This window comes from Vicugna pacos, chromosome 19, assembly GCF_048564905.1.
Source record: "Vicugna pacos chromosome 19, VicPac4, whole genome shotgun sequence".
NCBI classification, from domain to species: domain Eukaryota; kingdom Metazoa; phylum Chordata; class Mammalia; order Artiodactyla; family Camelidae; genus Vicugna; species Vicugna pacos.
In genome coordinates this window covers 45037167-45059479 of record NC_133005.1, presented here as the reverse complement: position 1 = coordinate 45059479, position 22313 = coordinate 45037167, and positions in this window count along the sequence as shown.

Sequence of the window (22313 nt, the reverse complement as noted above, 5' to 3'; positions counted from 1 at the left end):
AAACAAACGGAACTGGTAAAAGTTATTTAAAAAAACAAGCATTTAACATCCCTGGGAACTGTCCTGAGAGCACAGAGCAAGTGGGGAAACCCTCATCCAGGGCAATGCAGTCGATCTCGGGAGGAACGGCGTGCGTCTGGGCGTCTGAGCCATGACTGCTCCCCCCCGCCCGCCCCCGTCTGTGTGAGGACAAGTATGCTCCGTGTGGTGTGGCCGAGAAGATGGGGCTCCCTCCCTCCAGCTCCCCATTTAGGGCAGCGGGATTTCCCTGGGAGAAGCAGGTCTCCTGCGTTTCTCACGCCCCCGAGCTCTGGGTTGCGGAAGGGCTGGTCCAGGCCAGAGTGGCCTAGAGGCCTGGGGACCCCTCCCTACCCCACCATTCAGAGATCAGAGGCCTGAGCCTTGGGGAGAAAATATGTAAAAATGACACGTCTGATAAAGGAGCTGGATCCAGAATGTACAGAGAACTGTTATAGCTCAACAACAAAAAGATGAATAATCCAATTGAAAATGAGCAAGAGACTTGAACAGACATTTCTCCAAAGAAGAGACCCAAATGGCCAATGAGCACATGGAAGGATGCTCAACGTCATTCTCACAGAGTCATCGCAGCCAAAGGAAATCAAAGCTATGGGGAGACACCACCTCGCCCCTACTAGGGACAACAGCGTTGGTGAAGCATGTGGATGAATTAGAGCCCTGACACATTGCTGGTGGCTGCACAGCGGCGCGGCTGCTTTGGGAGATAATTCGGCAGTCCTTCGACAGGTTACACATGGGATTACCATATGACTCAGGAACTTCACTCCTCGTACACACGCCAAAGCCTGGAACCTGTACGTCCCAACAAAAACTGCACACAAATGCCCCTAGCAGCACTATTCATGACAGCCAAAAGGTGGAAGCAACCCAGACGTCCACCAGCGGAAGAACCGACAAACAACACATGACAGATCCACACGCACTGGGTCAGAGCTCTGCTGTACTAAGCCTCCACGCGCTTGGTGGCTTCAAACAACACAGAGTTATCAGTGTCCCCTAGGCCAGAACCTGAGGTGGGTCAGCAGAGCTGTGTCCTGGAGGCTCAAGAGAGACTGTTTCCTTGCCCTTTCCAGCTTCTGGAGGTCACCTGCATTGCCTGGCTCCTGGTGCCACATCACCCTGCCCTCTGCATCCCCGTCACCTCTCTACCTCTGATTCTGACCTCTGGTGTCCTTCTTATGTAAGGACCCTTGTGATGGCACTGGGCCTGCTGGATAATCCAGGATCACCTCCCATCTCAAGGTCCTTCACTGCATCACATCTACAGAGTCCCCTCTGCCACTTAAGGTGACACATTCACAGGTTCCTGGGTTAGGAGGTGAACTTTTTGTGGGGCCATTATTCTGCTGTGACATGATACTATGAAATACTAGTCTGCAATAAAAAAGAATGAACTACTGATAGGTGCTCCAGTGTGCATGAGCCTTGAAACAGCATGCGAACTGAAAGCCACCAGTCACTGAAGACCACAGATGCCGTGCCTGCATTTACACAAAGCATCCAGAATAGGGGCATCTACAGAGACAGAAAATGCACTGCCGATTGGCTGTCTGGGGGGGGTGTGTGTGTGTGTGTGCATGCACACGTGTGTCCACACATACAGTGTGGGGGCGGCGAGGAGCGAAAAGGGGAGCGACTCGCTAATGCACATGGGGTTTATTTTGGGGTGTGAGAAGGTTCTCAAATGACGTTGATGATGATGGCTGCACAACTCTGTGCATGTGTTAAAAACTCTGAATTTCATACTTCGAAAGGGTAAATTTTTGTGGTATGTGAATTTTACTTTAATAAAGCTGATAAAAAGATACCCTTTGCCTTTTTCACTGCGGTGACTCTGGTCCTGAGGGTAAAACAGTGGGTGTCTTAGCAAGGACCAGGGTGATCAGCAGTTGCCCCATCCTTCACCACCGAGCCTTCACTGTGGAAAAAGTCACTTCCCTAAAAATGTCCTTGATGAAGAAGAAGCAGTCAAAATTAGTTTTGTTAAATTGTGACTCTCGAACACACTCCTTTTATTATTCAGCGTGACGAAAGGGGGAGCACAGATGAAGAAAACAGCGCCTGGCCTAACAGCAGGCGGCTGCACTCTGCTTCTGTGCCCACTCTGCTGCGATGCGTTGTTTGGGTTGAAAAATACAGACATGGAAAGCGGTTGTGTTGATGTGAAGCACTCGTGTGAGTTGCCAGCTGAACTAGCCACCTTGTTCGTGGAAGTTATTATTACTTAAAAGACCAACTGGCAGCAAGCCACAGGGAGCCACATTTGAGTGTCTGGCGGACGTTTGCTTGAAAATGAACAAAGCGAGTCTGCCACTTCGAGGAAAACAACTGAACATTTGTCGCCAAGGATAAAATCAGAGCTCTTTCAAGTAAAAATCAGGGTTTCAGAAACTTCGTGTCTGCCATTGTGAGCTTGACAGCTTTTGAATAATTAAAGACTTCTCAGATGAGACTGGTGGTGATATTAACAAACGTGATTTTTAAAATAGTGTATATTTGAAGAGGTACATAACTCTGAAAACCAACAATTTCAAAAGATGAAGCCATGATGTTACGGAGTTATGCGTGGGTTAAAGACTCATTCAGAGCACAAGACAGGCCAACCAGCTTCAATGTAACAGAGTATGAAAAGTTCAGTGAGGCAGTTTCTGCTTCCATATTGTAATTAACCTTTAAGAAATGAACACATCAACTTTTGGTATAATATCAAAGAAGAGTATCCACCATTATCTGAAGTGATTCAAATACCTTCCCCTTTTCATCTACACATCCGAGTGAGGCTAAATCATTTCATACATTTTTTAACCCAAACAACATATCACAACAGAGTGAAAGCAGCAGCAGAGTCCAGCAGTCTCCTGTTAAATCAGACACTGAACAGACTTGCAAAAAAGTAAAACATTGCCACTCTTCTCATTAATTTGGTTTTGCTTTTGCAAGATACGGTTAGTTTTCATAAAATATGTTATTTATGTTAACATGCAATGGGTTAATATTCTTATTGTTAAATGAATTAATCAATGACTAGTTTTCAGATGTCTTGGTTTGAAGGTTTACTGTGGTGAATGTGGAAAGATTTCACCTGTATGCACAAAAGCTCTTTGGGTCTTCAATAATTTTTAAAAATAAAAGAGCCTGAAGATCAAAAGATTACAGAAGTGCTGGTACATCCTGTAGAATGTCAGCAAAGGGCGGCGCCAAGTGGGAAAGAACAGAATGAGAAATCCAGAACACTGTGGTGAGGAGATGGGCTGCTGAGTAAACAGGGTGGTCAGAGCTGACCTCAGAGGGAGGTGTGCGGTGAACTGTGTCCCCTCAGATCCATACGTCGAAGTCCAAATTCCCCCAGGACCACAAGATGTGACTGTGTTTGGAGACAGCCTCTCTAAAGAGGAGACTAAGGCTAAGTGAAGTCACTTGAGTATGTCCTAGTCCAGTCTGATTGGTGTCCTTATAAGGAGAGGAGATCAGGGCACGGCACACACAGAAGAAAGATGATGTGAGGACACAGGGAGGAGACGGCCATCTACCCACCAAGGAGAGAGGCCTCAGAAGAAACGAGGCCTTGACCTTGATGTCCAGCGTCCAGAACTGTGAGACAATGCGTTTCTGTTGTTTGAGCTGCTCAGCTCGCCAGGCTCTGCCAGGGCAGCCCAAGTATAGGGAGAGTCAGACAACATTCGAAGGAGGTGAAGGAGTTGGAAGAAGGTGAAGGTAAGCAGGTGGATATGAGGAGGAAGGGCATTCCAGGCAGTGGGAACAGTGGGGTCAAAGATCGTAAGGCGGGAACAGAGCCTGGACTAGGCAACAGCCCCGGAGAGGCGGCTGGGACAGGGTGACAGCAAGAGCAGAAGGGTGGGTGGTGAGAGGAGCGGCTGCTGCAAGACCTTACTCTGCTTTGAGTGAGATGTGGACGCTCCACAGTGCTGGGTCTGACCTGTGATGTGACCTGGCTCAGGCTTGGGCAGGATCCTTCAGCTTCCATGTGAGCAGGGACCAGGGCTCAGCAAACTACAGTCTATCCGCCGTGGATTTTGTAAATAACGTTTTATTGGAAAGCAGTCATGCCTGTTCATTTACATATTGTCTACGGCTGCTTTTACAGTATGATGGCGGAGTTGAGTAGTTGCAACAGAGTGGTATGGGCGGCAAAGCTGAAAAAATTTACTATCTGGCCTTTGACAGGACAAGGGCCCCTGACATTGACCACAGGGACGAGTGTGGATGTAGGGAGATCTGTCAGAAGAAGATTTTGTCCCTTATGCATAAAATATTCAAAACTGTGCTCTTTGAGAGTGACATCAGCAAGATGATGGCATAGGAAGCCCCAGATCCTTCTGTGGGAACAATTACTTAACAACGCATAGGTCAGTTGCTTTTGAGAAAAATCCAGAAACAAATCCAGAGATTCCTGCAGCTGAGATGAGCCAAGAAGAAAGAACCGTATCACAATGGGCTGGAGAAGTCAGGACATTTGCTCACCATAGCCCTTCCTCCGGCACAGAGCAGTGTGATTGGTAAAAACTCCCAACTCTTGGCTTCTTCCTTGGGAGGGACAGAGAGGAATGGAACATGGTCCGATATTCTGACTTTTTAGGGGGATGGCTGAGAGACTGGTTTCTGCTTCACCTGAACCTAAGTGCTGACAGATATGGGGGCCAGAGTGGAGGCCAATGAGAATAAAAGAAGTCTGATGGCAGTCCAGCACCAGAGAGGCTGACATACCACGGACAGAAACTAGGGGGAAATCCTGAGTAGAAACAGGTAAAGATCAGATAGGAGATTATATGCACCAGGCCAGAGAAGATCATCCCCAGAAAACGTCTCCAGAGGTCTCCAGAATCTCTAGCCAGTGGGTTGATGGTCTGCCATGTATAAGCTCATATTAGAAAGACTGAGGAAAGTTATTGTTTCCAAATGTGCAATTCCCAACAGAGAATCAAGGAAATATGGCCCAATGAAAAGAACAAATTAAATCTCCAAAAACCAACCCTAAAGAAATAGAAATATATGGTTGACCAGATACAGAATCCAAAAGAACCATCATAAGCATAGCCATGAACAAAAAGGACAACTAAATGAAGTCAGGAAAATGATGCAGGAACAAGATGATACATCAACAAAGAGAAACGATAAAAAAGGAACAAACAGAAACTGTGGAGCTGATGAACACAATAAGTGGACTGAAAAACTCACTAGAAGTGTTCAACCTCAAACTCGACAAGGCAGAAGGAAGGACTGGTCAACTCAAAGACAGGATATTCAAAATGATCAAGTGGACCAAAAGAAAACAGAATGAAGGGAAGAGAGCCCGAGGGACTTATGGGACACCGCCACGCAGAACCACGTACGCCTTACGGGAGCCTCAGAAGAAGGAGAGAGAAAGGGGTGGAGAGCCCATTTGAAGAAACAGTTGTTGAAAACATCCCAAGTCTGAGGAGAGAAATGAACACGCATTCAAGAAGCTCAAAGTCCTCCAACGATAATAAATCTGAAGAGATCTACACGGAGACACATTGCAACCAAACCATTAAAAGTCGCAGAGACAGAGTCCTGAGAGCAACGGGAGCCGCGCAGCGGCCACCACGAGGGGCTCCTGCAGGGTTGTCAGCGGGTTCTCCGCAGAACCTCTGCAGACCCGAGGGAAGGGGACAGACGCTGTGTCAAAGCGCTAAAAGGAAAAGAGAGGCTGCCAACCAAGAAAATGCACATGGCAAAGCTGTCCTTCAAAAGCGAAAGGTAAATGAAGGCTTTCTCTGATAAGAGCCGAGGCAGTTCATTACCAGGTCTGCCCTGCGGGAAATGCTAAAGGGGGCCCTTCAAGTTGAAGGGAGGACGCTCACAGCGACCCAAATATAAGCCCACCTGGCACTGCAGTACCATGACGTAGGAGCGTATGTTACTTTTAAAAAAGCACAGAAAGCAACTAAAAATCCATGTTAATAAATAAGCAATGTAAAAAGAGGTTAATTTGTGTCACAGTAACATAAATGGGGGGGCAGGCGTGTAAAGGAGCAGAGCTGTCACATGTGGCTGAAGTTAAGTTCTCGTCAGTGTAAATGAGGTTGTTGTAACTCTTCGGGGTCTTACGCCATCGCAGCAGTGACCACAGAGCAAACATCAACCGAACGTACACCAGCGGAAAAAGGGAGGCAATGAAAATGCGTCGTCATAAAAAGCCAGGCTGCAGGTGTCCTTACGCCCAGTCCAAAGTGAGTCTCCCGGGGACAGTGCAGAGTTGGAGTCTGTTACTTTATTTTGTCTTGATCCCTTCAGTCAACGTGTGTCTTTTAATTGGAGGCGTTTAATCCATTTATACTTAAGTTGGGAAGGACTCACTGTTGGCATTTTGTGAACTGTCTTCTGTGTCTCACCACTTTTTATCTCTCCTTTCCTCTCCTCCTGCCTTCTTTTGTGTTTTGATGATTTCCTTTCTCATCGAGACCAATCCTTAGCCAGACTAAGAGAAAAAGACTCAAGTAACTAAAATTAGACATGAGAGAGGAGGCACCACCACTGACGCCAGGGAAACAAGAAGGGTGATGAGGGAGCACTGCGAGCAGTGACATGCTGACAGAGTGGGCAACCTGGGGGAGCGGATATACTCCTAGAAACAGCCGACCTACCTAAGCCGAGTCATAAAAGATAAAAAACAGTCCGAACAGCCCCGTAACTCGTCACTGGAAAGGACGCTGAGGAGCGAGGCGGGCCCAGCGGAGTCAAGGCCGTCCTGGAGCCGTCACCCTGGAAGGGGAGGCGTCCCCACTCCCCGCGCGCAGCCGGCCGGGGAGGCAGGTGGCGCTCAGTCGGAAGGCGCCACGTGACGCCAGCTTCCTCGCGGGGCCGGCTGCTGCCCGGCGGCTCTGCGCTGTCTGGATGCATGAGAAGCAGTGCGAGGAGGTCAGGTTTAACCGCTCATCTTGGGAGCTTAGTGTCACAGCTGCCAGAACCGTCCTTCTGGACGTTCCCCGATGGTGCCACTTTCCTGCTCTGACACGGCCGGGGCCACCGTGCTGCCCACAGGACGACGTGACAGTTGCCCTCCACTGCTCCGTCCTGGCCCTGGGTCCTGGCCTGCTCTGGATGCTGGGACTCTAGGGTCACCGGATTACACGGGGCAGCTCAGGCTCAGCGCCCACGCAGCCCCTGTCCCCTGTCCCCTGCTCTCCACCCCGCCGCCTGCCCCACAGAGAGCTCCCACTTTCTGGGGGCACAGCCAGAACCCTACTGGCACCCCCAGGGCCTGCGGGAATGGGCACCCTCCCCACAAGTTTCTGGTTCTTTCTGCTCCTGGAACAGGACCCCTGCCCACCTCAGTCCTCCCCACAAGCTGTCTCCTTGACATGGAAGAAGGCCTCCCCTTCCTCTGGTTCCCATGGGTGCCTCCCAGGCCAGCCGACCCCCTGCCGTGCCCGGCACCCTGCAGCTCCCCCTGCACTAAATAGCCCTGCAGTTTGCAGCCAGGTTGGAACCTTCAGCTTACTACACGCTTCAGGCTGGGGGTGGGGGACGGGCGCTGGGGGCCGTTTACTGGGGCCGTCCGGGTCCACTCCCTCCTTGACCAAATCTGTGACGCCATTCTCTCCCACCCCAGGGCCTTTGCACCTGCTCCTGCCCTGCCCAAGGCTCACTTTCCCAGCTCTCCTTCCTGCAGAGGAGCCTCAGCTGCGCCCCTGCCGCCCCTCCTCAGGGACAGCCAGTCCTTCCCACGGCCCGTCTCAGCACTGGCTGGGCCCTTGGTGGCGCGGATGGCAGTTTCTGTTTAGGGTGATGGTCCACCTGCTTTCTAATTGTCTCCCCCCAGAATCCGGGGGTCCCTGAGGCTGGAAACCTTGTCCTTCTATTTCACGCCTGAATTCGCAGCATCTAGCACTTTACCTGCACAGAGCAGGCGTCCCACAGACACTGGAAGAATCGGATGAGCCCTGGGCTCCTCTCGTGGGCTCACCTGTTTCCACGTGTTACTACTTGGTGATGTTACACAAACTGCAGGTGTGTTACAGTCACCCACAGACATTTTCCAGCAAGAAAAAAACCCTGAAAACGCACACATTGGAAACAAAGCTGAACGACGAGCCCGGCGCAAGCGCAGCTCAGCCAGCTCCCTCCACAAACACTCCCAAGCCCAGAAGGAGAAGAGGTCGCTCCCGAGTAACCTGCATCTGTCTTAATTCCAAAGGGACCCTTTCGTCTTCACGTCGCTTAATGCTCAGGCAGACGGAAGACTTGCGTTTCCAAAGACAAATGATTTAAGTCTTACTTACGAGTCTCTGCGTAGCACAGACAACTCTAGGAAGCCTACTTGGCACATGTTAATCAGAAACTGGAGATTACAGCTTCCTCTGTAGTGCGCGCACATTAAAGTTATGAAGAGACGCCCTAAGCAAATAAGTCATGTTTTATAAATGACTATTACCCGAGGAACAGATTAAGGCGTGTGACGGAGTCGCGTTCAAGTCCCAGATGTGCAGGTACACACGCCTCTCTGATCTGTTGTCAAACGGCTCTAAATAAAACAATTATAGATGTTTGCATGCATTCATCTGCCTGTGTGTTTTTATGAGCGGAATGCCAGGAGTGCTCGGAGTTGCACTAAAGATGAAACAGGACGAGGTCTCAGCCCTCGGGGCCTGCAATCAAAGTGAGACGGATAAAACAATTCAGACATGAAATACAGCAGCTGAAAAGGCTGTTAAAATTCATGAGGTGCAAGGTTTTGTTGGCTTTTCCAGGAAAGGCAGAACCGAGGTGGGGGGGGCACGTTACTGAAAAACCACCGAGGGTGAGTGAGTTTCAGGAGGAAAGTTGAATAAAAGGTACAATGGCTGGAGGAGAGAGCGGTGGGGGGGAGGGGGTCCGTGCAGGAGGCCGGCTGGGGCCCCAGGTAAGAAGGCCAAAGGGCCACCTGCTCCCCAGCTCCAAACGCACGGCTCGGTTTCCCCTCAGGGGGACGTGCCAGTGCGCAGGCATGACACAGCACCGCTCGTATCTGGGACTGGTCACTCCTCTTAGGGATCAGGGTCTCCGCTCTGCAGGTTTCTCCGGGCAGAGGGTCCGGAACAGCTCTGGGCGCAGGGCTGGTCTTCCAAGTGGCCCGAAGAGACCTGAGCAAGAACCACCTTCTCCGCCCCCACTGCGCTCGCTCCCTGCCTGGACGCTGCCCTGGGGACCGGCTCACACTTCTGTCCACGGGACCGAAGACCTGACGGCTGCAGGAAGAAGTCAGCCCTCTTCCCGGGCCTTGGGCTCTGTGTTAATTTGGTTAAAGCATCTCAGAAAGCAACTTAGAAATCTGGAGCCCTCCCGGCTTACACGTCCCAGCTCAGTACCCAGTTCGGTCTGCTTCCCAACTCAGGCTTGCTGCGCTGTGACTGTGACAGGTGGCGCTTCCAGGATGGCCACCACGCACATGCCTGGTGAGTGCCTTTCAGGGACCGCACACCTCGGAAAGATCCCAGGGGCGGATCGCTAACCGAGAAGAGCAAGTTCTGTGTAACAGCAGCACGATGTCACTTATGCTTCTAAAATGGGGCACAAACCCGTGCACATTCGCGCGTGTTTTTAACTGCACAGGGAAGTAAACACAAGCAAACAGCGGTGGACTCCAGGCGAGCAGCCCTGGAACGTACCGGCGTCACTTGACGGTTTGACCTGCCAACCACGGGGCATCACTCCTGCGCTGCTCAGGCAACGAAGAAATGAGTTTAAAACAAAGTAACAGAAGCGTCTGCTTTCTGCTGCTTAGTTTTCCTTTAAAAAAGGCGCTAAGAGCTAGGGGGGCTCTTGTGAGGCTGTCCACCTTCAGGCATCCTCGGGCCAGGTCTCCCACACCCCATCGCCTGGGCAACTGCCTGCTGGTGCCCCAGAAACAAAGTCACGTGGAAAAAGCCAGCGGCCCTGCTGGCGCCGGGGTAGGCTGGGGGAAGGAGGAAGAAGTGGTTTAGAGCCAGAATCGCCTCCTTCCCCCGGCCCTGCCTCCCTTGCTCTCCGCCCAGGACTCACATCTAACTGGAAAAGCTGAGACCAAGGCCGCAACAGGCAGGTGGCAGCCCTCTTCCCAGGTCTCGGAGTCAGTATCTCCTTGGTTAAATCAGCTTGGAAGTCAATACAAAAGTCCAGCGGAGGAGATGCCCTGCCCCCGTCCAAGCCTCCATCTGCTCAGCTGGGATCTCCGGGGACAGCAAGTGAGCAGAAGTACATACAAGGGCAGAGCTGGAGGGAGGGAAAGGCTTCCCCCATCTGAGTGCCCACCTGCCTGGCCCTGCTCAGCTTTTCATGCCCCACTTCAAGCTGCTCGGTCCTCCCTGCCCTCCTCGGGGGTCATCGCTCCTCTCTCCCAGGAGCCTGGGGGTCAGGTCTCCACAGGGTGCTCCCCGTTGTCCTCCCTGTGCCACTCTGATGCTCAGTCTCTCTTCAGCAACCAGATGAAGACCCCGATGTGGGGAAGCCACGCCCACCCTTCTCACTCACTGCAGCATCCCTGCACCTTGAACCCTGCAGGCACCGCCTCCACACCTCCTTCCTCATGAAGGCTCTCTCGGGACAGCAGGAGGGCAGCTCCTCCCTCCTGCAGCAAGCTCCAGGAGCCACATCTGCTTAGTCCACACTCTTATCCCTGGCTTATTAGCACACAGTAGGCATTCAGATGACTTTTCAAAGAATAAATTAATGAATGAACCACAGCAGATTATCTCTGAACTGTTATTTAGTTGCTTTGAGGGTGGGGGGTGCACGTGTGTGTGTGTGTCTTGTCTCCAGTAAGCTGATGGGCTCCCCAGAGGCAGGTGGAATGGAGATTGACAGCAGGACCCGTGGTCCCAGGCAGCCTAGGTTCACACTCCAGCTCTGCCGCTCACTGCTTGAGCAACTCTGGAAGTCGTTCCACCTTCCTGTGCCTCAGGCTCCTTGTCTGTGGAAGGAAGACACCTCATGAGGCTATTGTGAGCATCAAATGAGTAACTGTGTGTGAAGGTCTTGGGACTGTGCCAAGGAATCCATCAGTGCTGAAGAGTGTTAGCTGCAGTCTTCATCTCACCACCATCACCACCATCATCACCACGATCATCACAATCATCACCATCACCACCATCATCATGACCATCATGACCATCACCATCACCACCATCATCACCGTGATCATCATCATCATACTCATCACCATCATCATGACCATCACCACCATCAGCATGATAACCACCACTAATGCTTCCCCGAATTCCAGGAGGATCCCACAGTAGATCTTCAATAAAATCCTATTGAGTTGAACTTGGCCAAATAATCAGAAAGATAAAACTTCCCTGAACATGAAGATTGAAGCTAAGGGGAGATGGCACATAAGTAACATACATTTTGCAACATCTGTGTGTCAAGTGAGAGAGCTGCACCCAAGCAAGCGCCTGAGCAGGGGAAGCTATTTGTGGGTGGGCTTCGAGCTGACAGGACGGGAGGAGAGGACGGAGGAGGCACGAGTGGGCAGCGGAGACCCTGGGTCAGGAGTTTCTCCAGGGCAGAGGGGAGACAGCTGGAAAGGAGCAGCGGCCTGTCGATGTGAGCCTTTGCTGCTCCACACAGCACCCGGCCGTGCAGATGGCATTTTCCAGCAGAATTGTTTTGCTGGAATGTTTCGGAGCAGACCTGTGGCTGGGCTCCACGCCGGCTACTCGGAGCCAAGATTCCTGAGCGCTGGGCCCCACTTCCCTTATCTGTGCTGTGCAGGTGGAGGAGCAGAGGGAGCCTGGTGCCGGGGTCATGTGGAGCTCTGCACACGGCGGTGGCCGCCTGCAGGCCCGCGGAGGAGACAGAGGGCCTGTCGGCAGCATCCTTGGGGGTGGCCTCCCAGGGAAATGCCATCACTCCTTACGGGGGTGCTTCGTCCCCCGCTGGGCGCCTCCCATCAAATCCCACAGCGACCTGATGGCAGGCAAGCGTCCCGTGGGCCAGAGCGCTGGAGGCCAGGCAGGGCGACCCCGTGCTGCTCGTGGTGCAGACCGTCCGGGGGCTGCGGTGCCTGCAGGCTCAGGGTCACTGCTTCTGTCCCCTGAGGCTCCTTTTCTCCCACTCGTTCCTGCAGCTCCCCAGCCCCAGCACCCTGCCCCACACACATTCCCGCAGGCATCTCTTTGACTTATTATATCTTTCACTATTGTCTTAGTGAAAAAGCTACCAAGACATCCCCAAACCCTCACTTGCAGTGGCCAGGTGACGTGCTGTCACGGGAGACAGAGCAGCGGGCCGTTCGGGCGCTGTCCCTTCCCGGAGCAGGCGCTGTAGTGGGAGAGACAGACTAAGTCAATCCACAAGGACCAGGCGACCCGGGCAGGAGAACGGCATGGAGGAGAATGAAGGGGGCGAGGGCAGGATGGGCATCCTGGCTTGCGAGGGGCCAGCGAGGCCGCTCTGGGTGGGAAGGGGCTCCTAGCCTAGATCTGCAGGAGTGGGCGCTGCCGCCGGCACCCAGGCCCTGGGGCAGGACCTTCCAGGCCCAGGTGTAGGGCTGGCTGAGGCCGGGCCGTTAGAGGTGGGGTTTTACTCCAGCAGCAGCCGTGAAGCCACGGGAGAACCTGACCAGAGAACACTCTGACCTGATGCTTAGTTCAACGGCCACCCTGTTATTTGGAAGAGCTGCGTGGTCACAGGCGCCCGTCCCCGCAAAGGGCTGTCCTGATGCACGTGTAAGCGGAGGAATTCGGCGAGGACAGGAGCGTCATAAACCCTGAGCAATAAAACAGCAAACACAAAGCCCGAGGAATGCAGTGTCGACTGAAACACCAAAATGCCTAAGTGTGAACAGACGGGGAGGTGGCGACGCCAGCCTGACGTCAGTGAAATGGAGAGAGGGGAGGGGGCAGGCCGGCGGGGACCAATGCCCGACAGACACCCGCCCACGGCCCGCCTGCCTCTCGGGGTCTGCCTGCTTCGGGCCGCACTCCCAGAGTGGCTCACACCGGGGGGGCCTGGTTCTGTCTGTGGGGTGGCCGGGGGGCTTCTCCGAGGCGCGGGCTTGCGTGTGCATGTTTTCACAGAGGCTGGATGACAAACGCAGGGGAGGGCCACCAGAGCACTGCCCAAGACGAAGACAAGACGACCAGAGGAAATGCCGCCCCTCCTCGGGGTGAGACGTGAGAACTCTGAAGTGGCCCCCCGGGGAGGGCACAGGGCGGGCCTGACCTACCACCTCCTGACGCCCCCCGCGGGGTTAGTGTTGAGGGGGGACCCTGGCATGTCCACATTCGGTCCCTGGAGCCTGTGAAGATGCCACCTTCCAGGGCAAAGGGACTCTGCAGGTGGAACTGAGACAAGGGCTTTGAGATGGGAGGTGACCCTGGATTACCCATTGGGCCCAGCGTTGGACAGGGGTCCTCGCAAGAGGGGGGCAGGAGGGTCAGAGAAGGAGACGCGATGTAGCAGAAGCTGTGACGATGGAGGAGAGGCCGCGAGTCAAGAAATCTGGGCGCCTCTAGTGGCTGGAAAAGGCCAGGATGCAGACTTCCCCTGGAGCCTCCAGGAGGAGCCAGCCCTGCCGACACCCGGACTTGTGACCTCCAGAACCGTAAGATGATAAATCTGTGTTATTTGAAGCCCCTCGTGTTCCTGTTACCGCCGCACAGGGAGCCAGTACCCGTGACAGCCGTCCACGCAGGGGTGTCTGCAGCCAGGCCCGTCCACCGGCTCCCCTGCTCGCGCTCAAGCTTTCTGCCTCTTCTGAAGACCAGGCCAGGAAAGAGCACGGTGACTCCAGGAGGAAGACAGTACCCCCCCACCCCAGGTTCAGCCGGCCCCTGGTCCTGCTTCACCCTGGGGTGGGTTCGCTGGCTGCTGGTGTGAGGATGAGCACTGGCGGACAAGAGGCCGGAGACCCAGCCTTGGACAGATTCCCTGCGGGGACCCCGACCTGCCCCGGCCCTCAGGTCCCAGATGGGCTGTCTCATGCCGTTCACGGCAGTTCAGGGCTCAGGGAGTCTCAGTGAGGCCCAGGGTCGCCTTGACTTCTTGGTGAGTCAAGGGCTTAACTGTTCACACGAGCAAAGCTGGGGGTGGGGAGGTCACGGCCCACTCTAAAGCACCCACCGGGTGCCGAAGCCCACTGGCCATGCAGGGTCTCGTGTCGCGCCCTTGCCCCTCCCACAGACAGTGGTCTGCAGACCACACCTCGGCCTCAGCCCGTAGAAGACGCACGGGGTCCCAGGTCCCCTCTCGAAGGTCAAGCTCAAAAGCAACGCAGCGCCTCGGCTTGCGGGCAAAGGAGCTGGTGAGCCCTGCGCCTCTAAGCCAGGCCCCACAGGCCTGAGCCGCACCCACCCCGGCCAGATGCTCGGGAAGCGGTCACGAAAACACACTCAGAAGGCTTTCCTTTTTAAATAGAGTTTGCCTTGACTTTACACAGATTCTCCCCCTTCTCACACCCACATAAGAGCGTGCAAATTGCACTGGGTCGCAGCACACGCAGGTTGGGCGCGCGACGGCCAGCGGGCTGGTCACCGGCTGATGTAGATGCACCGCGCCCGTAAGGGCGGGGAGACCCTCAGGGGCACAGATGTTTGTCCTGCTGGTCCTTCTCTTCAGAAAGTGTGTGCAATTTAAGTAGCCATTTCATTTTATACAAAAAGTACAATTTGGCTCCGAGAGCTTCTGAGGGACTCTGACTCAGAGAGGCACCGGCACGCCCAGCGCGCGGCCCAGCCCCACGCCGCAGCTGGGGGGCCCCAGCGAGAGGGCGAGCGTCCCTGAGCGCTGCGTGGAGACACACGGGCCAGCGACCAGGCGCCCACGCTGTGCTCTTCAGGAAGACGCGGGAGGGAGCTGTCTCACGACCCCACCCCTGTCCCTGCCCCGTGGGGAAGGTGGGCTCTACAAGCTTCCGGGGGAGAGTCAGCGGGGACATCCAGCTCGCCTGGCGGGTGTGGACCGGGCAGGGTCCTGTGGACGTGAGTTTCAGGGGTCCTGGAAGGATGCGTGCAATGCACATTTGTCATCTGAGACACCATCCCTGCATCTCCTTGGGAAGCCCCTCACCCCCCCATTCTCAGGTGTGCAGTTTGCACAGCACAGGTCCCCTCCCCACTGCCATGTTTGGGCCCCAAAGGGCCAAAGAGCATTGCCCGTCCCATCCCTCAGCCATACAGTGGTTCGGGGTGGAGCCCAATCCCGGCCAATGGATTCGGGGAAGAAAGAGAGAGAGAGAGAGAGCCCTCTCTCCTCCAGGACCCACTGGCGGCTCTGCCCTCTCTTCCCTGGGTGGGGTGGGGGGGACGGCACCACCTGGCTGCGGGCAGGAGGATGGGGACTGCCCAGGGCCAGGGCCAGGGGAGGCTGAAACAGGCTGTCACGGAGGAAAAGGGACAACCGGAAGGAACGATGCTTTCAGTGACATGAGCTGTTATCAGAGGGGTTTTAAAGAATCTGGGCTGGAGTCTCTCACCACCCCGGCTTTCAACTGCACAGCAAGCGCGGACGATACACGATGAGCGGGAGGTGGCCTGACGTGCAGGGAGGGCTCCTGGCGGTCGGCCGCCTCAAGATGTTCTCCCGAACGTCTCCAAGGACCGACTCGTGAGGCGAGGGCTACGTGCACAAAGGGCTGGGCTGCAGACCTCGCTCCTCTCTGATGAGCTGGAAATGTCTTTCCGCGCCTGTCGCTCACTGCTCCCAGCCCAGCCGGCGGGACACGAGAGCATCCCAGCTCTTCTATCTTAATTTGAAGAGGCAGTTGGCAGCTACAGCCGGTGAAACCACAGAAAGCCACGGTACAGAAACTTCTGACAAAACCAAAAAGGGACACTGTCTGAGGGTGCCCGGGTCTGCTGCGTCCCACACAGCAGCACGCGTTCACGCCCAGACTCGCCCCCTGGCCTGGCGCCCCGCAGACCATCAGCACAGCCGTTCTGCGTGGCTGGGCCTCTGCTCTCCACGTGCCACGTGGCCCCCCGGGAGTCCCTCCCCAGGCCCTTCTCGGGATGACAGCCAGGTGGGGGTGCTCAGGGGCAGGTGCACCCTGATTACAGTCAGGTCGGGGGTCGGGATGCTGTGAGATGAAGGCCCTGGTCCAGGCAGGCAGGGCTGGGGGTCAGGCCCAGCCTGGTGGGGACGCTGTGTGGGCGCAGGGGCCGGGAAGGAGGGAAGCTTGAGGGAGGGAAAGGAAGTTAAAAGGGCCGAGATGGGAGAGAAATGAAGACAAGATTTGCTATTCACAGCTTGGCCTCTGGCTAGTTTGCTTCTGAGACGACTCAGAGGAGGGAAGACAGTGATCAGAAGTGTTAATTATGTCAAGACACACGCCTCTCCTCCGTCCTCCTGGGGCCGCCCAGGGCCACACCAGGAAGGTGTAACCAGCCCGGGCGGAGCCGCCTCCTCCCACCCACGTGGCTCCCAGAACCGTCAGAACAACAGGCCGCTTCCCAAACGTGCCGCCCCAGGGCCCAGCCTGTCCCCCCGAGCCCAGACCCCAGGCCCACGGTGTGTCCGAGGAGAAGAGAGACTTGGCTCGGCTGCCATGGAGGACATGGTTAAGACCCACCTGCGCAAAGACACAGGTGGGTAAGACGCAGCTGCGCAGAGACACAGGCATCCGTCTCCATGAGCCTCTCCGCTGAGCTTTCCTCGTGGCTTTTTAATTTCTTCCTGCACTTTATGGCTCTGCAACGACCTTCCTGTCTGGCTTTAAAAATAAATGAATCTCCCAAGACCCTAGAGTCCCAAGGCTTCACGGGGTTAATTGTGGGTTTGCGTTTTTAACCTTCCAGATGCACTGCTCGGGGGCGTGCTTCCCGCCGCAGAGACACTACTGCGCTTCCTGCGAGGCCTCTTCCTTTCACGCACCCATTGATTCTGAGCACCCAGGACCTGGGTGGCAAAGGGGTTTCTCCTGGGTGCTAAGTGGTGGCAGTGTTTTCAAGAGCTCTGAGTCGAGAAGCTTGATAAGACTCACCTAGCCCAGTGGGGATTGATTAGTGATGTCTGCCTCAGGCAGGGGAAGGGGAGGTAGCTGTACAGATGCTGCAATGTTACCATCCCACATCCACGCAGGGAGCTGTCCAGGTGCTGGTGAGACAGCTAAGTAGCTTGGCTGGTCAAGTAGGAACCAGTGAAGCCAAGAACATGGATGAGGGTGGAAGGCTAAATCATTTCAGGCTCGGTATTCTCAGCACCAAGAGATTTCTTCATTGCCTCCTCACCCTGACCTGCCATCTACAAACACCATGGGCTGGAAGAAGGATGGAGGCGGAGAGGGTTAACAACACCACTGGCGTGCAACCCAGGGAGGATGAATCTGGGCTGCCGTCTTACTGCAGAAAACAGCTTCATTTTAGGTTCACACACACAAACATAATAAAAACCAAAATACTACCGCCACTGAGAAGCTGTGCTCCCAGGAAGCTGTGCTCGTTTCTGTTCCTTCTGCAGCTCTGACTCAGCGCCCACACCCGCCACTTCCGAAGGAGCAGCACAAACCCTCTGGGTCCATCTTTCATCTCCTTCTCCATGCGTCTCTTCTCCCCCATGCATTCCACTCATAAAAGGTAATCCCAGAGGAGCATCATGTCTTAGAGCCAAAACCCATTACCCAGAAAGTTGAGTCCCTGCCTGTCTTCCCAGCCCTTCCCACATCTGCTCTCCCCACCCACCTCTTTGTGGAGTAAGTCCTGAGATCTCAGTTCATGCGTCCCCGGGGAAGCATGCACCACTTTTCCATGGGGGTCAGATTCCTCTATCACATGCCCTGTAGGAGTCAGCAAACATTTGCTGTAGAGAGTAACTATTTTAGGCCTTGTGGGGGCATACAGACACTATTGCAATTACTCAACTTTGCTATTGCAGCAGGAAAGCAGCCAAAGACAATACGTAAATGATGGGCATAGCCGTGTTTCAATAAAACTTTATTTGCAAAAACAGGCAGAGGGCCATAGTTTGCAGACCCCTGCTGTATGGAATCATGTTCCTTTCTTCTTATTGCTCTTTCTTCACTCCAAGATTTGATTAATGTCTGTATCTCGTTAACAGATTCAACTTCATAACTACAAATTTGTGTCTTTTATGATCATTATAGCCCATCCGATAAATGCTTGTGAAATGTGGCACTGAGCCTGGCACTGGAGCTGTGTGTAACCCGTAAGCACATATCCTGGGAGTTACGTTAATGCTGCCAGGAAAAAAACCTCTCTCTTTCCCCTCTCCTTAAATTGCAGAAGTGGTAGGCTTGGCGCGACCACTGTCAGCTTGCCTCCACGAGGGGAGAGCCCTGATTGAAAGGAGCCAAACTGGAGGTGGCAGATAGAAGAGAAACAAGGCCCTGATAACACCTTACACCCCTGGATCAAACCACACCTGAAGCTATCCCCTGGATTTCTCTGTTGCTTAACTTTTTTATGTTAGTTACTTTGAGTTCAGTGTGGCCACCTACAGTTGAAAGAGTCCCAAATGAAGAATTTGATTAATAAGACCATTTCAACATTTTTCCAGTGCCTCGATTTTTAACGTGGCTGAACTCTCCATGAGTTTGTTAACAGGTGTCCAAGCTGCCCTATGGTTGTCTCTGCTCTATCCTGAGAGGACCTTCCCCCGGCAAAGGTTTTCCTCTCACTGGAACAATGCCTGGCATTTAACCAGCCACTGCTGGGCACATGGCAGTTTGTACTTGGTAGAAGCTTTACGGGTGAGCCCGGAGCCCACAGAGAAGTGAACTAGCTCCTAGAGCAGAGAGGGGAACAGGTCCCTCCATGGACAGCCAGGGCTTCAGTCGCAGTGTCTTCCCCATGACAAATGATGGCAGGGTCAGAACGGGCTCATCCGGCACAGACTTACCGCTTCTCTGATTTGGGTCATTTGCTGAAGCTTGGAAATATCTTTTTGACTTAAACTGAAAATCACCCTTTCTCTGTGATTAAATGGGATCCACAAGAGTGCAGTGGCGTTCACACCTGGGGAAGAAAGCCGGGCGGCGGGGCGGGCCAGCCTGGACCCGACGATGCGGCTGTGCGCGGAGCCCGGCTGCCGGCAGCGACGTCAGGGCTGTGGCTGCCGCTCCTGCCGTGCTCCACGGTTTCCCGCTACGTCAGTTACCTGCATCCATCTTCATTTCATATTGCTACTCGGAGCTCACGTGCCTTCTCCCCAGCACATCCTCACTCAGTGAAGCATGCATGCGCCTGTCAGCTGGGGTGGTGACAGCCTGAGATCCCAGTGAAAATATTAACCTTGGCTTGGTTACAAGGGAGGAGATGCTCTTTGGAATCTAACACATGGGCCGGGCTGCAGAGCCAGGAGGCGGGGAAGGCACCTCCTGGGCCAGGGCCTGGGCCAGGAGGGCTGGAGCCCGAGAGCTCGGTGAGGGCGGGGCCCCAGGCCTCGGGTGCCAGGGGGCGGCTGGTGACAAATGGTTCCTGCAGCACTGCCCAGGGCACTGGACTCATTGGCTGGACTGTCCACCTGCAGGCCCCTGGCCTCGTGGGGCCCCCGTGGCTGCCCTGACCATCAGCCAGTTGGCTGATCTGCAGCAATGAAAAGCTGCGCCTGCTGCTTCTCCAGCGGAAGGCGGGGCGAGGATGCAGGCGGAGCGGCCGTGGGGAGGGGAGCGGGGCTCCAGGCGGGGAGCGGGGCTCCAGGCAGTGGGCGAGATGTTAGCAGCACAGAGCTCTCCCCTCCATCTGTCCTGCATCCGAGCTGATCAAAACCGCATCTGTGTGCGGCTTGTGCACACAACCACAGTTGCGACGTGAGGGAGTTCTGCTGCGTGAGGACCCAGAACACACAGGCGGCTGCTGCCTCCTCTTGCTGCTGCTTAGAGGATGGCATTTATGGCAGTGGGTGTGGGGGGTGCGGGGGGCTGATTCCTGGCCTGGGGGGCACCTGGGGCCGGGAGTCCCCCTGAATGACACAGGCTCCCTGCAGGGACCTGGGTGTGCTCACAACTGGTCATGGGACCTCGGGGACCTCCCCACCAGCCCCGTCTCCCCCTCTGTGATGGGGGATGGTCACACACCACGGTGAACCTGTGGGGTCCAGGCCACCTTCCAGGAACAGTGATATGTTTTCCAGACTAAGCTCCACTCAGCACCACCCGTCCACCTCCTGAAATGCCAAACCAGGTGACATTTCCACAAAAATCTCCAAATCCTCAAGAAAATGAGAGGCTCTCAAGGCTGTCAAGGCAAGTGCCGGAGTCGGCCCTGAGCACTGGCTGGGGCGGGGACCGTCTAGGGGCAAGGCCTCCACCTCCCGTCCCCGCAGGTCCTGGGGTGGCTCACTTCCCAGGCAGAGCTCGACTGAGGCCGAAAGCCCCTCCCTGGGTCAGCACTCCCTCCCTGAAGGAAGATTCTGTGCAGGGCGGCATCTGCAGAGGGGAGCTCCCCCAGCCCCACCCAGGGTGGGTCCCTGCCCCCTCACCCATCTGTCTACAACAGGGGCTTTTAAACAACCGCGGCAGGAATACACGGCAGCACGCTGAGCCACTTGAGCGCCGAGACTGCACGTTTCCTCAGGAGAAGCTGTGAAGCTTCTCAACAGCCACCGCACATCCAAACACAGCGCACGGAAGGGGAGGGGGCGCCAGCATCCCGGCGCGGCGGGGAAGCTGATCGGCATTTATTACAGGAGCACATCGCGGACCACGGGTCAAGTCACTCCTCTCCCACGTCTGTTTTCCCTCTCGGTCGAGCCTACCCACTCGCTTGGCACTGCTTCTCCTGGAATTCGAGTTCCAGATCAAGAGCCCAACATTTCAGTACAAAAAAGTCGTCCACACACACCGCTTCCCTTCCCGGGCACAGCACCACCGCTCAGACCGCACAGAACCCGACGCCTGCACCCAGGACGGGCTGCCTCTCGCCATCTGCTTTTCCATCCCGTCCGCAGGGCTGCTCCGGAAGATCCCGGCAGCTGGAAATGAGCAACGCGGATCAAGCCTGACGTAGGTCAAGGCTGCCGGGACCCACGGGCCCACTCCCGCCGCCAGGCCCGTGTGCACGCGAGTGGAGCACCACTTCCCGTCCGGCCTGGGAAGAGGCTGTGCTGGGCACTGCTCACCCGCCGTGCCAGTAACTCTGGCACCTGCAGATCCTCTTTCTGAATTGTAACTGAGGCACGTGTACACGTCTGTATACAAGCGTCCTCTGGTGCTGGTACGCAGGCCGAATGGAGCCCCGCCCCGCAAGGTGGAGCGACGGCCTCATGACGCTGTCCCCTGCACTTCCACGAGGCTCCCCGACGGACGGGCCTGGACTTTCAGTATTTCGCTGCACTTGCTTTAGGCTAACAGCCCACTTCCCCACTGACTCCCCATGCACGCTAGCACCTCAGTGACTGTGTCTCCACTCAGCAAGGCACCAGGATGCTAAAATCTCAGCACCGAGAGGGACACCCTGGCTCAGAGATACGCACGTTTTACTTGAAAAATTGATCTTGGTCGTCTAGAGGAGGTCCGGAGTCTATGAGGCTGATGAGAATATTAACAGCTTCATCGAGCGACATCAGACAAACCCAACCGCAAGGCGTCCCCAGCACAACCAGGCCGAGCTCTTCAAAATTCAGTGTCCGGAGAGGCAGAGAAAGGCCTCGGATGGTTCTGGACTAAAGGGGTGTGAACACCAAAGGAGGGAGTGAGCTGAACTCCACCCTGATGGTGGGGGGCGCCCAGCGGGACCGCTGGCCAGACTGGAACATGGGCTGCAGACTGAAGTCCAGAACCGCTGATAATTTCCCTGAGTTTGTAGCGGTGCTGTGGTCAGGCAAGAGACCATCCTTGCTCTTAGGAAATCCACACTGAAGTATTTAGGGGTAAGAGGGTGTGATGTCCAAAACCAAATCTCAGATGGTTCAGGAAAAACATTGCGGATGTGTTTAGCTGGATGGCAGGTAGCTAGACGGAGGGTATGTGGATGCACAGATGGTGGGCTGATGATAGGTGACACATAGACCAGAGGTAGACGGACGATAGGGCAGCACCAGGTGCCAGGCAGAGAGATGCCAGCAGACATTTTCCATGTAGCAGAAAACTAACTAGCAGGTGGCGAAACGGCGTAAAGAAAACAGGAAAGTAAGAGTGTTTCTGTACTGTTTTTGCAACTCTTCTCTAAGCTTGAAGTTATTTCCAGATAAAAAGTTAAGCTCGACAGTCATTTGTTGAGCGCTTACTACATGCTTGGCTTTGTTCTAAAAACTCCAAGTTTCTTATCAACATCATGGCCCCCAGGAGGTGAGGGACTAGGAGGCCCCTTGCGCAGCTGAGGAAGCCAAGGTGCAGGGAAGCTCAGGCGCTCACCCACAGCAGGACAGTGCAG